The 13,840-nt window shown below is 40.7% G+C and overlaps 1 protein-coding gene and 3 pseudogenes across 5 annotated transcripts in view; 3 read left to right on the top strand and 1 right to left on the bottom strand.

The window, feature by feature from the left end:
- PACS1 (phosphofurin acidic cluster sorting protein 1) overlaps positions 1 to 13,840 on the bottom strand; it is a 191,755-nt gene that overhangs the window by 92,344 nt on the left and 85,571 nt on the right. The gene's annotated exons all lie outside the window — the stretch shown is intronic.
- On the top strand, positions 4,129 to 8,190 carry LOC306638375 (ubiquitin carboxyl-terminal hydrolase CYLD-like; annotated as a pseudogene). Its single transcript has 2 exons — positions 4,129 to 4,170; positions 7,498 to 8,190. The product of its transcript is annotated as a ubiquitin carboxyl-terminal hydrolase CYLD-like (transcript).
- On the top strand, positions 8,190 to 9,016 carry LOC306639615 (ubiquitin carboxyl-terminal hydrolase CYLD-like; annotated as a pseudogene). Its single transcript has one exon. The product of its transcript is annotated as a ubiquitin carboxyl-terminal hydrolase CYLD-like (transcript).
- On the top strand, positions 9,137 to 9,880 carry LOC306639622 (ubiquitin carboxyl-terminal hydrolase CYLD-like; annotated as a pseudogene). The gene has a single exon. The product of its transcript is annotated as a ubiquitin carboxyl-terminal hydrolase CYLD-like (transcript).

The following is a 13,840-nucleotide window of genomic DNA, read 5'->3' on the forward strand; positions in this document are numbered from 1 at the left end:
GTGAGGACACTATTCACCGTGGATCTTTCTGTATCTTTTGATTTGGGGGCATGTAAGTACCACACATTCCCCGGTTCTTAAACACACTGGTATGTCCCTGAGCACTGCTCTCCCAGCCTCAGCTGCAGCTGCAAGATGGGCAGTGCCTGAGTTTGGCCACCAGTAGTTGAGAATGCACTGCTCGCCCTGGTCACTGAAGCAACTGCGTGCTGGGAAAGTCCAAGAACTTCTCCAAACACTCCTAACCAAAATCCTCTAAACTTTAGGAAGACGTTTCAAGTAGAGATCAGTCAAAAATCTCCTTGTTTGTAGGGTACAGCTGAAGACCCCCAGGGCCAGTCAGCCCTGCAGAATCAAGGCCCACCCAGATCCAATGAACGGGGACCTGCAAGGAGATTCTCACATACATCAGAATGGTGTGCCTTCTATTAAGCTTTTTACAACATAAAATAGTTGGATTTTGAGCGAAAACCATGTACATGAGGACAGGGTTGGTTCTGTCAATTTCAAGCAGGCCTACTTCTGTGGTCTGGCACCAACTGCATAACCACTGCTCATATTGGGGTTTAGCCAAATATTAGCTCAAACAAATCATCAAAACTAAAGGTAAGTGTACTATAATATCTTCAGATTGTAAGCTTTGGTTTCACAACATGACATATCTAAGAAACTAACTACAGCAGTCAGAACTCCCCCTTGTGAGTACCTGTCAAGCTCTGGTTCACCAAGGGAACCTGTTTTAACTAGATAGCAGGATCTCAACTCAAGAGTTCTGTTTAGTAGCTCCACCAGTTGTAATTCTAACTCTAAGACACAGACATAGTGGCGGGGATTAGGATGAGGCAAACTGGCCTGTGCACAAGCCTGAGAGTCAGTGCCTCCTTGGATACGGACCCAGGGCCTCTCCAGAGCTACTACCCTGGTCTCAGTCCTGCAAGATTTAGGGTAGCCAATGGTCCAGTAGCATCAGCACAGCCCAGAGACTCATTAGAAATGCAGACCTACTGATGAGGCTCTGGGGTTATTTCTTTTCACATTGAAGTTTGGGAAATAATAAATAAAAGGGACCCTTCTACTCATTCTCTTCATTCTATTAGATGACCAGATTTAGTCTTACAACTGATACAGAGATTTAAAGCACTAGTTCTAATGTTTCATGCTGCATTTCTAATGCAGGAAAGAGGGAGTGAGGGCTCTCCACTAGAATGCAAAGGACAGTCCCACACTGGCCAAAGTTTTTGTCACTCTTTTGGTCAATGGCCTGGTTAATAACATAAAAGATGGGTATTAACCTGCAGGTGGCAAAGGAGGAAGCTTGCCACTGCAAGAAATCAGTTAGGTCACCTTGACAGATCAGGTGGCAGGTTGAACATTTAACTAGATTACACATTTATAAAGTTTTACATTTAGGTTCAAAATGTTAATAGTGAAGGTATAAGGTGTGATGGTTTGCTTGACATCAAAACATATGAAAAATCCTGGGACTAGATCCAAGTATGTCAGAAATTTAATGAAACAGCATTTTGAATCAGTGACAGAAAATGAATAAAAAGAATAACTGGGTAGCTGGTTGGAAAAAAAATTAATTTGAATCCCTATCTCACCACTTTATTCAGATTTTAGATGGATTAAAGATTTAAACATGTACACAATCCCCACACAATCTATGTAAGAACTAGAAGAAAAGATGAATAAAAAATTTTTATGCAGTCAGAAAGTAAGCAAGGCTTTTCTAACTCTGATCAAAATCCAAAAGCATGAATAAAACCCAGAGGTCATTTAAAAAAAAAAAGGATAGATTCTATTACATTATAGAAAAAAATTCTGCATGGCAAACACCACTGTAAAGAATGCCTGAAGACAAATGACAAATGGAAAATTTGCAACTCACTAAGTAATAGGGCTATTTTCAAACACCACCCACCCACCCCCATAAGCCAAGAGAAAAGTGGGCCAAGTTCAGCCAGGAGATACTAGGGAGAGGAGGCTGCCCTTCAATGGCTGAAGAGCAATGTTATGGTTTGGATATAGCTGTCCTCCAAAAACTGTGTTAATGAAGGAATGGTTGGAGGTAAAATTATTAGATTACCAGAATGCTTGATGGGTTAGTGATATGAAAGACTACTCTACTGGGTGGTAACTGTAGGCAAGTAGGATGTGGCTGAAGGACATGGGGCAACTGGGGATGTGTCCTTGGGGATTATATCTTGTTCCTCTGGCTTCTCCTCTCTCTCTGCTTCCTGGCTGCCACAGCCTGAGCCAAGCCCTTCCACCATGATGTTTTGCTTCACCTTGGGCTCAGAGCAATGGAGTTGGTTGACCACAGACTGAACCTCTGACTCCATGAGCCAAAATTAACTTCCTCCTCTAAGTTGTTTTTGTCATGTATTTCGGTCACAAAATGATGGATGAAAAGTTAATACAGGCATCAAGACCGAAAGAGACAACACAGTCATTTGTTGCTACAAATAGATGAATCAGGACTTAAGGTGAAAATTTCCATGAGTTAAATTTCAGTTGAGCACACAGAATTTTCTTAGAATTAGGGCAGTCCATAAATGGAATGGACCTCCTTTTTAAAAAATCCTGAGTTCTTGCTGCATAGAAGAATTGGGCCAAGGCTAGATGGCTAACTTTCAGAGACCATTACCCTGGTCTTGAACTAACTGGGTGGCCTAGCTGAATATTTTACCCATCCCCAATCTTGCCTGTCTTTGAGGACAAGACATAAGATCCTCTTCGGGCGGGCTGGCTAAAACTGCTTAGATTGAAGATGGTCACCACAGTTATTGCCAGACCACCTCTGACTTCATTATAATAAAAGATGTGTCAATCCCTCTCCTTTCTTAGCCAATCTTTCCCTCTCATTTCTTTTACCTTATATCTATAACCTCCTGATCCCCAAGGGGTAGGAAACTTATTTGGGAGTTTATCTCCCACTTCACCGGTTCTTGGTCAAAAATAAAAGTCTCCTTCCTCCTCAACTGGTGCTCAGACTTGATTCTGGTTTCACAATTCAAAGAGGGAAAAATGACCCAGTCTTTGGAGTAAAAATTGGTAACAGGAGTTTTTGGAATGGATAACTATGTCAGACAGGAAACAACTACAAAACCACAGAGGCTTCAAATGGTAAAATGATGTAATTCTATTCCAAAGACTATCTAAGTACTTAGGAAAAGTTGGGAGAATGAAATCAAATGATAGGTGCTCACATCTCTAAAAAGACTGGAAACTATGGCGTTTATTACTCTTAACTTTTTATTTGTAAATACAGTGCTCTTTGAAGGAAAAGATAAAAAGGGGATTTGAATGTTTTGTTGAGCCATGACCACTGTAAGCAGGAGTATGTTGAGCTTTCTTCGTGGCAGTGCAGTTGGGCAGTCTGTTTCATCCATATTCTTCCCCTAAGTTCCTCAGCTTCTGCAAGTAAAAGCTGAATTTTGAAAGAACAAACTAGGGCTGGAGGGCTAAGCAAGGGGTCTCAGTAGTGTGATTCTTTGTTGTAAAACCACATAAGAGATTATATATCTGTGTTGCTTTCACTACAGTCAGATAATGAATTAAAAAGCACAAATAAATAGTATAAGAATTCAATTTACAAATGGACATATTCCAGAAGCTAAGCTGCAGGTTGGCGGGGCAGACCCTGAGCTTGAGGACAGAGTGGCCGGTCCTGCCACCTGTTGGCACACATGGCACCCGTGATGGGTGGGGAGACCCAGAGTCAGCGTACTTTCTGAGTATAAAATACAAAATACACTGGCATTCTAATCACTTAAAAGGAAAAGAAACTTGAAGAACTGTTTTACTTGCCTTGAATTCTAAAGCTTAAGACAAAGCAAATTTAGCTTGAGGAGGTAAGCAACGCTGTAAGGGTTCTGGGGAACCCCTTGCAGATCTCAGAGCTCTCAAGGTCGCAACACTATTTCTTTCTTGGGTCATCTAATTTCTCCTAAAGATCTGGGGTCTCCTTTCTCAGGGCTATGCACATGCTCCTAAACACTGTTCAGCTGTGATTGGGGTACGTTTTTTGCTTAAAAGTATAATGAAAAGAATGAGTGGGAAGGAGAAATGAAGAGCACTGGAGGTATTAGAGGACATGAGAAATTCAAAGAGGGTATAAGAAGGATGATCCCCAACATCGGCACTTGGCCAGCAAGAAGCCCAAGAGTGAGCAAAAGCTGGGGAGGGAAGAGAGTCCCCCACAGTGGGGACAAGAGTATGACAACTGTGACCAAGTTCCACATGGGCCATTGGAGGGCACCCTCAGCCAGGACACCTCAGCTAGTGCTAAGTGTGTGGGGAAAAATACCCACTGGACTTTCATATTTACAGGGTAATTCCAAATCGGAATAAAATATCAAACTACAAACCACTAGAAATGCTTTTAAAGCCACATTAACCAAGAAAAAATTCTACCACAAGCGCACGCATATCCTCATAATCAGTCTGCCATCTGTCCCTATGTTTGCTTATCCAATTCAGAAATGGCATGACAGAGTGTACCATTTGATATCCAGAAGTAAGGAAGGAAGAGCTGAAGGAACCCCTCACAGAATTCCTGCTGCTGAAGTTCAGGGAACGTCAGCAAGGTCCCAGGCGGCAGTACAGAGTTTATATTCTGAAGTTACTATCACAATGAGTCCAGGTTTATGAGCAAAGAAAAAGTTACTTCACACTACTAGGAAGAGTAGATTTTGTTGATTAGCTTCTTTAAGAATGCAGTGTCACAGACAGACACAGAAGTTCCTTAAACAACCAAAGGGGAGCATAGGACAATTATATCCAAGACCATCTGTGGGGCACTTGAGGGTTTCTTCTGCAAAACAAAATAAAAATCAGATGGGGATTAAAAAGGCTAGAACGACCTCACACAGTTCTCTTTGTTAACAAAATGGATACTGTAGAAACAAACAATTCACACAGTTACTGTTGGCAATTATCAATGGTGAAGAGAGGTTCAGACTGCTAAAGAACAAAGCCACTGGGCTGGAATTGTGGCTCAGCGGTAGAGCACTTGCCTAGCATGTTCAAGGCACTGGGTTCAATCCTCAGCACTACATAAAAACAAATAAAAAAATAACTTGACTTGGTTTCTCCTTTGATTGGTTTTTCCTTTAAGGTAGTTCCTCCCTTTGCTGACCTACATTGTTGTTTTTCATTTCCTCCTCATGGAATATTTTGTTGGGAATATTCTGTAGCACAGGCTTTCTATTTGTAAATTCTTTTAACTTTTGTCTATCATGGAAGGATTTTATTTCATCTTCAAATCTGAAGGTTAGTTTTGCTGGGTATAGGATTCTTGGTTGGCAACCATGTTCTTTCAGAGCTTGAAATATGTTGTTCCAGGCCCTTCTAGCTTTTAGAGTCTGGATTGAGAAGTCTGCTGCTATCCGTCTTGGTCTCCCCCTATATGTAATCTGATGCTTTTCTCTCTCAGCCTTCAAAATCCTATCTTTATTTTTGTATGTTAGACATTTTCATTATAATGTGCCTTGGTGTGGATCTGTTGTGAGTTTGTGCATTTGGTGTTCTATAAGCCTCTTGTATTTGATTTTCCATTTCATTCTTCGGGTTTGGGAAATTTTCTGATATTATTTCATTGAATAGGTTGTTCATTCCTTTGGTTTGTATCTCTGTGCCTTCTTCAATCCCAATAATTCTTAAATTTGGTCTTTTCATGATGTCCCATAGTTCTTGGAGATTCTGTTCATGATTTCTTACCATCTTCTCTGGGCAACTTTATTTTCAAGATTAAATATTTTGTCTTCATTGTCTGAGGTTCTGTCTTCCAAGTGGTTTAGTCTGTGGGTGATGCTTTCCATTGAGTTTTTTATTCAGTTTATTGCTTCCTTCATTTCAAGGATTTCCTTTTTTTTTTTTTTTTTTTTGAGAATCTCTATCTCTTTATTGAAATGATCTTTTGCTTCCTGCAGTTGCTCTTTCAACTACTTATTGGTGTAATCATTCATTGCCTGCATTTGCTCTCATCGCATCCTCTGCTTCATGAATCATTTTAATTATGTATATTCTGAACTCCTTTTCTGACATTTCTTCTACCATACTGTCACTGGGTTCTATTAATACAAAATCTAGATTTGTTTGGATCATTTTCTTCCCTTGTTTTTTCATGTTGTTCATGTATCTTCCCCTCTAGCAGTCAGATCTGGACTGATTGCAGTTTCCCCCCATAGGCTAATCTTTTATACTCTAATCTTTTTCCAATTCTTTTTCTTTAAGGGGGAGATCAATATTAGCAGTGCCCAGTACAGACAATATACAGTCCTAAACCAAATAGCCCCTATGAGGACGTTAACAATAATGTCATAATAAACAGAATGGGTTTAATTATTATCTACAGTATAACAAATAGATTTGCAATTAAAGTCTGCAATTTTTAATGGAGGACAAAGAGGATGGGAAAGGGTGTAAGACGTAGTTGTTAATGGGATAAGAAAAGAATATACAGAAGTTCTAGATCATAGAAAGAGTGAGCGTGTAATCCAAAGAAGTTGGTTGTTAGCATGCAAAAAGGGAGAAAGAGTCTCTGAGGGAACAGGTAAACAAAAGGAAAACAGAGGAGAAAAGTAAAGAAATAAAAACTTTTTCAATAAGGAGAAAAAAAAATCTACACTATAACAGTCATATAGTAGTCAAACCTCCCAGTCTTCAGTAAACTGATGTATGAGAGGTACCTTACAATGAATTCCCAGTCTCCAGCAGGCATCTCAGGATAGGACCTGCCCCACCTAAAGATGGGAGATACAGCTTCCAGGACTATCCAAGATGGCTGCTCTGGCTTTCAAATGTGTTGGCAAATAGGGAGCTGCAGTACAGGGTGTGGGTGTGGTCGGCTAGAGGTCCTGGAGGTGGGGTGTGGCTGGTCAGGCAGGTGTCCTGGAGGTGGGGTACAGTCTGTCTGGTTGTGGGATCCTGGAGGCAGGGTGCAGTCAGTCTAGCCAGGGGTCCTACAGGTCCTGGCTGTTATCTCAGAATGGTGGCAGCCATGTGTAACCAAATCCGCAAGTACTGTGACAGTGAATTTCCAGGCAACAGCAGGCAGCTGGCACTCCACTGGTGGTCTACAGTCAGTCTGCTGACTGCTGTTGGACTATCGGCAGGTGAACCTCAGTGGGTGATGGGTAGGTGAGAGGCGGGTGATGGACAAGCAAGAGGCAGGCAAATGGCAGATGGTAGGCGCCAGACAGTGAGCAAGCTGCACTCAAAAAGTAGTCGATATGCGGGCAGACTGCAGGTGACCGCAGTAGACAAATGGGGTAAACAGGAGGGGTTGGATAAGCAGCAAAAACTGCCTCACCAAGAAACAGATATCCTCTGCTTGAAACCTGAGTTATGGAGCGACAAGGAACGTAGCCTCCCTCTAGTCTGCCATCTTGGATCTCCAAATAAATATAAATAAAGATTTTTTTTAAAAAAGAAGAAGAACAAAGTCACTAAGCCAAGGCTTCCAGGTCACACGGGCTGCCATGAGTGCAGCTGAGGTCTGGGGAAGAGAAGGTCCTGGGAGTTGTGAATTTTGAGGACCCTTGCTAGCAGAAAGGGCAATGTCAGGAATACTCTTTGTAGCAGAACCACTGGAGGAAGATCATGGTCAAGGTTTCACTGACAGGAGTGTATGAAAGGACCAGCTCTTTCAGTGTGATGAAGACTGTGGTGTGTTTGTTGCACTGGATAAGCTGGAAATCATAGAAGATGATGACAATGGATTGGCCAGTGTACACCATGCAGGCTGAACTTCCCTCCTTGGGAAACAAACTCCAGAGGTTCTTTAAAGGCTGGAGAACTAAAGAATCTGGAAAAATTATACTCTGTGATGTTTTGCCAGGAAAAGAGAGCTTAGGATATTTTGTTGATCTGGATATGGCAACTGTGATGGAATACAGCTTTGCAGTTTTGCAAGCATAGAAAGTACAATTCTCTTGCACATCAACAGTATTATCCCAGATAGTATGACACAGGAAAGAAGACCTCCAAAACTTGCCTTTATGTCAAGAAGTATAGGGGATAAAGATCCATCAGGCATAATAAACCAAAGGCTACAGGTGCAGAAGACCCTGCAGGTCACTAATGGAGTTATCTCCACACTTAAGACATTCTTCACCACCCCCACAACTTCATTAACTCCTAATCCAAAGAGAACAGATTTCACTCTCAACCATTCAGCCTGACAGAGATACCCAATGCCAATGGAAACACTGGTCACAGTCTGCAATGGGAGAGCTAAACAATTCACCTGTCCAAGACAGTGGGCCCTTGCCTATATCTTCTGGTAACTCACATGGTTTGGAAGTAGGCTTGCTGGCTGAAGTTAAAGAGAATCCTCCCTTCTATGGGGTAACTCACTGGATTGGTCAGTTGGACTGGAACCAGAAGATGAATGTGCAGGCTGTGTTGGTGGAACCTTTAGGGGCACTCAGTATTTCACCTGTACCCTGAAGAAGGCACTAATGGTTAAGCTGAAGAGCTGCAGGCCTGACTCCAGGTTTGCATCCCTGCAGCCAGTTTCCAACCAGATTCAACTCTGTAACTCTCTAGCCTTTGAAGTGAAGCAGTAGAAGAAAATACACCATCAAAAATGGAAAAGGGTTTGGAGATAATGATTGGAAAGAAAAAAAGGTATCCAGGGTCACCAATTCTTGTTAAGTAATTCTCGTTACTTAGACTCAACCTTATTCTGCTTATTTGCTTTTGATTCTATTCTGGACACTTACTTAGACCCAAAGCAAAGAATGATGCAGAATATGATAGTGAATCTCAAGAGCCACTGAGGACAGAAAGTATAAATCTTCTGAAAATATACAGTTTATGTGTGTGCCACAAAAATTACTAAACTGAAGAAAATATTTGAAAAAGTTGAGGCTATTATCAGGATTTACCTCTGAATAAAAAGATCCTGAAGAATTCTTAAATATCTTGTTTCATCTTAAGGGTAGAATCGTTATTAAAAATAAAATTAGCTGGTCTGGAATTGTACCTCAGTGGTAGAGCAGCCTAGCATGTGTTAGGCACTGGGTTTGAGTCTCAGCACTACATATAAATAAGTAAATAAAAAATAAAGGTTCATTGACAATCAAAAAAATATCCATGGAAAATAAATAAATAAAAATTAAAAAAAATTATCAGGTCAAAAAGTAGAAGACTACTATCACATTTTTTATGGGGGAAAAAAAATGAGAAAGTTGGAGTTCCTACAATCCAGCAGCTAATAGAATGGTCTTTTATGACCTGTAACCTGAAATTCACAGAGGCACCATCAGTTCTGATTATCCAGATGCCTCAATTTGGAAAAGACTTAAACTATTTTAAAAATGTTTCCTTCTCTGGAATTAAATAAAACAGATTTACTTGAAGATACTCCCAGGCAGTGCAGGATCTGCAGAAGGCTTAAATGTATGAGCATTGTGTAAAACCCACAACACTCATCTTCATCCCAAGAGGCTGAATCACAAATATAACCCAGTGCCACTTCCCACAAATCTACCTGCCTGGAACTGGAGACAAGGTTACTTCGCCGTCTGAAGATAGAGTCATTTTGCTGCTCTCTGAATAGGAACAAGCCACTTGGCTACTTTAGTGAAGTACAGAAAGGATGATTCTGCCTGGCACTTCTTGGCAATATGGCTGATCAGCATGTGGTCAGACAACTTCAACATTCCCAAGAGATTCCTGCCCAAAGGAGGGAGCATACCTGAAGATGTCTCTGGAGGATCTGCATTCCTTGGACTCCAGGAGAACCCAAGGCTGTGCATGCAGATCTCTCTGTGATATGCACATGTGCATGTGCTAGAGTCCAACCATGAGCCAGTTCAGTAACCAGGGTCACCTCATGAGGTGTGAAGGTGGAGCAGAGACTGCATAGTCATGTCTTCCTCACACTGGTGGTTCTATCCAGTGACTGTTGCTGGCTGTGGGTGTCTTTGTGGGTATGGCCTTCAGAAAAGGATTTCTGTTTCTAAACCAAGTGCTTTTGTGTTACTGAAGTATTAAATAAGAAATATTTTGCCCTCCAGAAAATATGCTCGTGTTGGTTTTTTAAGAAGCCTAAATGAGGTTACTAATACCTGAAGCTTTAAGTGTGTTGATCATATGATATTTTCTTAAAAATAAAATTTTAATCATAACAGTTTAAAACCTCCTTTAGTCCACTGAGAATGTAAATAAATGTTTCTTCTTTTTTTTTTTTTTTTTTTTTTTTTTTTTTTTTTTTTTTTTTTTTTTTTTTTTATTGTAAACAAATGGGATACATGTTGTTTCTCTGTTTGTACATGGCGTAAAGGCATACCATTTGTGTAATCATAAATTTACATAGAGCAATGTTGTTTGATTCATTCTGTTATTTTTTTCCCTTCCCCCCACCCCTCCCACCCCTCTTTACCCTCTATACAGTAGTTCCTTCCTCTATACTTGCCCCCCTCCCTAACCCTAACTCTAACCCTTCCCTCCCCCCCATTATGTGTCAACCTCCACTTATTAGCGATATCATTCGTCCTTTGGCTTTTTGAGATTGGCTTATCTCACTTAGCATGATATTCTCCAATTTCATCCATTTGCCTGCAAATGTCATAATTTTATCATTCTTTATGGCTGAGTAATATTCCATAGTATATATATACCACAGTTTCTTTATCCACTCATCAATTGAAGGGCATCTAGGTTGGTTCCACAGTCTGGCTATTGTGAATTGAGCAGCTATGAACATTGATGTGGCTGTATTTCTGTAGTATGCAGATTTTAAGTCCTTTGGGTATAGGCCAAGGAGTGGGATAGCTGGGTCAAATGGTGGTTCCATTCCAAGTTTTCTAAGGAATCTCCACACTGCTTTCCATAGCGGCTGCACTAATTTGCAGCCCCACCAGCAGTGTATGAGTGTACCTTTCTCCCCACATCCTCGCCAACACCTGTTGTTGCTCGTATTCTTGATAATCGCCATTCTAATTGGGGTGAGATGGAACCTTAGGGTGGTTTTGATTTGCATTTCTCTTATTACTAGAGATGTTGAACATTTTTCCATATGTTTGTTGATTGCTTGTAGATCTTCTTCTGTGAAGTGTCTATTCATTTCCTTAGCCCATTTGTTGACTGGACTGTAAATGTTTCTTCTTTATGGAGGAAAAAAAAGGAAAAGGGCAAAAACTGGTCTAGTCATTTCAGGACTCCAAAGAGTACATCCCACTACCATTGGTGACATTCCTGGTTGCTGGCTGCTTTCACCTCCCTCAGCAGAAGGAACAGTTAGTCATCTGGGAAATTTCAAAAATATTGGCTGATTTTATATAATGTACCCAAACTAATAAACAGAACCTATGTTAGAAATACTGCTCTTACTTCAGATACCTGGGGCTTAGGAGGCAGCCATGGTAGGCAACAAGCTTCAAAACTTAGGGAGGCAACCCTGGTGCTGCTGGAGATCTGCTGTGTTTCAGGGGAGACTTCTTAAGTTACTTTACATAATTCCTCACAAAATGCCAATTCAGTGTTGTTATCTCCATTCTGTAAATGAAAAACACTCCCAGGCAAGAAAAGTGACTATCTTTAAAGTCTCAAAAGTAAGCAGCAGAGCCAGATTCAAACCCAAAACTCTGAAACGATAGTTGCCTTCCTCTCACAGAAGAACCAAAAGTGACCCCTGCATCTGGCAGCAAGTAGGCCACTGAGGTTCTGCCCCTGAAGACCATTCACACTTTCAAAACATAGTTACTAACTGCCACCAGGTGCTAGAGCATGATCACAAAGAGATGCCAAAGCTGGCTGCAAAGCTAGCGAGTGGAGCTGCAACTCAGGAACAACACACACAGCCACAGAAAGGACAACCCAGCTGACCATGCCCGGTGACCACACAGCCTGATGCAGAGCAGGGAGGGGCAATGACACGCTGAGAACTACATGAGAAGAACCAGCTGAGCTCTCAGGGACCAGCAGGGCTGCCTGCTGCACTTAGCCAGAGAAACCTGTGCAAGTCCTTAAGAAGGCTCATGAGGTCGTTGGTAAGAGCACTGTGTGCAGGACAGGGGCCACAACAAACTAGGTATCCCTCAGCAGGGGGACAGATTAATAACATGCTGTGAATACAAGTGACAAATACAATGCCAGTTGTAGCTAAAAGCAACATTTAAACAGAACAACATGGATAAAATTTAGAAATATAGTTTTTAATTTTTTAGTTGTAGATGGACACAATACCTTTATTTATTTATTTATTCCATGGGGTGCTGATAAAACTTCAGTTTTATCTGAAGTTTAACAATACTACTTTTTCACTTGAATGATTTTGTTGTCTGTTAATACTTTTAAAAATTTTTTTCATGACTTTATTTATTTTTTATGTTGCTGAAGATTCATCCCCATGCCTCACACGTGCTAGGCAAGCGCTCTACCACTGAGGTACAGCCCCAGCCCCAGAAATATAGTTTTGAATGAAAATGAATCAGCATGAAAATTACAACATACTACTATTTATATTAACTTAGAAAACACATGAGGATTCAGACATATATACTAAATACATTAGAGCATATGCTGATGGGGACAGGTGGAATGGGAGAAATGAGGGAAAATAACAACAAAAAGTACATGAGAGGGACTTTACAATTCACTATGCTTTATGAACTGAAGAATATCAAAATCTTAACTCTGCACTAGAGATCTGGAAGGAAAAATAACAAATTTACAAGGGCAAAAGGAAGGTTTTGCTCTAACTGCCATTGCCAAACTGTCTGACACTGTCCACTGACTCATGTGATTTGACAGGCAAGGAAGGGAGGCCTGAGGCAGGAAGGGGTCATAATGCAATGTCACTGTGTAAATGTGGCCACCACTGGATTTTGCACCCACCTTTACCATGGCATCTATTACACTGCTGAAATTATGGGTACACACAGTTATCATCCCACTAGAGTGATATGCTTACAGTAAGGCTCTGCACTGCATCATATTCATCCTCATTAAGCCCTGAACTCAACACTATGGCTGGTGTAAAGAACACATTCAATAAACGTTGACTGGTTGGTAAACTAGATGAAAAAAAAAAAAAAATTAAAATCCAAAAGGACTCTTTTCAGCTCAAGTGTATTCTTAGTTCTTGACTATTATAATGCAGTAAACTGAATGTTCAATAAATTATAAATGGGTATGTATCCTTCTCACATCATTTTGTTTGCTTGCAGTGCTGGGGATTGAACCCAGGATCTAACGCATACTAGGCAAGTACTCTTATCACCCAGGCACATCCTCAGTTCATATCATTTCTTTCTTTTTTCTTTCTTTTTTTTTTTTTTTTTTAATTGGTGGGTATGTGTATATGCCAAAGTTGAACCCAGGGGTGCTTTACCACTGAGCCAAATCCCCAGCCCTTTTTTGTATTTTAATTAGAGAAAAGTTCTCACTGAGTTGCTTAGATTCTCACTAAGTTGCTGAGGCTGGCTCTGAACTTTCAATCCTCCTACCTCCACCTCCCAAGCTACTGAGATTATGTGCACAAGCCACCATGATTGGCTCACATCATTTCTTCTAGCATCAAAATGCATGTCCTTTCAGATGACAGGCATGAACAAACATAAAATTCAAGTCTGCTCTATGGCTACAAGGAAACACTGGAGACACTACACAAAGTCAGAGGTTCAAATGATAAAAGTTTATGTTAAGTAGGGAAGGCAACAGAGATGTAGCCCAAATCAGGTCCAGTTGCATCAAGCCTCTGAAATAACTGATTCAACACTGTGTACACAAGACATAAAAACCTTTTATAACTAATTCTTTTTTAGTTGTAGATGGACACAATACCTTTATTTTTATTTACTTTTGTAAGTGGTGCTGAGGATCA

The sequence above is a fragment of the Sciurus vulgaris genome, assembly GCF_902686455.1.
Source record: "Sciurus vulgaris genome assembly, chromosome: 11".
Lineage (NCBI taxonomy): Eukaryota > Metazoa > Chordata > Mammalia > Rodentia > Sciuridae > Sciurus > Sciurus vulgaris.